General features: G+C 38.9%; 1 protein-coding gene across 1 annotated transcript in view; it reads left to right on the top strand.

Moving 5' to 3' along the window:
* Positions 1–2,203, top strand: part of Bub1 (BUB1 mitotic checkpoint serine/threonine kinase) — a 62,295-nt gene that overhangs the window by 28,458 nt on the left and 31,634 nt on the right. The window lies entirely within an intron of this gene.

Genomic DNA, 2,203 nt, shown 5'->3' with positions numbered 1-2,203 from the left:
AAGCATTTCATTACAGCTTTAACATATTCAGTAACACACTCCAGAGCAAGGATACATCTCTTTCAAAAGTAGCTGTAAATTTTTAGGTTCACAGATGAACTAATACAGTTATACAATATTGAACTTAGTATAAACCCTGTAAGATATAAAATTGAATGAGTTTTTAAAACACTTTAAAAGATGATCTCGATTTCATTTTAAAATATGCTGTTTCCTACATTTTTAGTACTACTAACACTTGGATGTTTGTACATGTGTCTTTATGTATCTGATGATTACTAATCACAGTCGGTTACACTCGGATCCTTAGTACCTGAGTATGGATATAAAGTCATCAGGTAGATTTCACTGGTTATGTTTATCACCTCTACTATTTAACATGAAGTAAATTTTTATGCTTCCTCCACAAATATAAGTCTTTTTTTAAAAATTTGTTGATTTTTCTGTGTATATATCATACAGAACATCCCACACAATCTTATTCATCTATACACCCACTTCCCAAATGGCACCCTCCCCTAGCCTCTCTGCTCCCACATACTGGAGCCCATATACTCTGTCATCTCTGTTACTGTGCACTGTGTTGTTGACACCCCCAGCCATTCTCCAGTGCTTGTTCGTCTGCTGAATGTACTGAGCCTATCTAGAGATCCTTGTTTTAGGAACATCAATTGTTCCTCATCTAGCAACAATCAGTTGTCAATATTCCTTTAGATAAGATTGGGGTCTGCTGTTTATTTTCCCAGTTCTGTGCTGGGTTACTGTCTGGGAGTCTCTTGCGCCACCTTGGTCAATAACTCAAAGGTATTTCCTGTCTGGCATTGTTTCTTGTTAGCTATACAAATGGACTCTTAAAAATTATATTGACCCCCATTAATCTTTGGTTATACTTTCCTTTTGGGTATTTAAGACCCTATAGTTGGCCCAGATAAAACAATTTATTTTTACTCTTAAGGTCATTTGAGGATCTGTTCCTCGGGGTCACATGAGCTTGGGAGGAGCCCCTGGCTCCTTTTACCAGTTCTGCCTATGTGAAGATAAGTCAAAGGTCCTACTCGACCATGGCTGGCTTTGCTTGGAAGCATGAAGGAAATGTTTCCTCTGTGTTGACCCTCCTCTTTGTGGACTGGACTCTGGTTTAGGTCCATCTGGTGGGGTCTCCACAGCTTCCTTGCTCGAGAGGACAGGTGACTCACCACAGTTACAGGACATTTCCATAGTCCCCTGGAACTTAGTCGACCTAGGAGGTTCAAGGAGCAAAAACTGTCCTTTATGCCCCCCTGACCAAATTAGTATAGGCCTCAAAGTATGGCTGTTAAACATCCAAGAAGGTTAGTTCCACCAGTCTGGTATTTTAATTGCCATATGGCATATAGATAGAGCTTGGGCAAAGACCAAACGCTCTCAGATAAACCTTGCCTAGGCATATATTACATTCTTTGATCTGGTTGTATGTATAATTTGTCAGTAGGTTGTTGGCCTAATATGGTTCCCTCTGGTTTTTTAAAAAACTAGCTAGGCATTGTTTATCACATTGTCTAACCCTTCCACCATGGTTTTCCCATTTAAGGTGCCCCCGTTTTTTCCATTTCTCCTTAACAATACCCTTCTGTGGTCCCACCTCTCTTGAGCTCCTTCTTTCCCTTTATCCCCTAGGTTCCTTGTAACCTTCTCTCCCCCCTCCCTTAAAATAAACCCATTATTATCCATATCTCCCTTGTTAACACCTCTTTTCTACTGTTCCTCTCTTTCAGATTCTTTCTTTTCCTTTATTTCCCTGGTTCCTCTTCATTATCCTGGTTCCTGTAGTTATGTCTGGATATATATCCACTTATAAGGATTTGGTGCTAGGATCCACATATGAGGGAGAACCTACGCCATTTGGTTTTTTTTTTTCCCTTAAAATAAACCCATTATTATCCATATCTCCCTTGTTAACACCTCTTTTCTACTGTTCCTCTCTTTCAGATTCTTTCTTTTCCTTTATTTCCCTGGTTCCTCTTCATTATCCTGGTTCCTGTAGTTATGTCTGGATATATATCCACTTATCAGCATTTGGTTCTAGGATCCACATATGAGGGAGAACGTGTCGATTTTTTTTTCTGAGTCTGTGTTACTTCACTTAGTATAAAAGTTTCTAATTACATCCATTTACCTGCAAATTTCATGATGTTATCTTTCTTTACTGCTAAGTAAAAGATCG

This window comes from Nannospalax galili, unplaced genomic scaffold (assembly GCF_000622305.1).
Source record: "Nannospalax galili isolate Female #2095 unplaced genomic scaffold, S.galili_v1.0 scaffold3085, whole genome shotgun sequence".
In the NCBI taxonomy this organism is placed as follows: domain Eukaryota; kingdom Metazoa; phylum Chordata; class Mammalia; order Rodentia; family Spalacidae; genus Nannospalax; species Nannospalax galili.
Note: the sequence above shows the minus strand (reverse complement) of the source record. Positions and strands in the feature narration are given on the sequence as shown.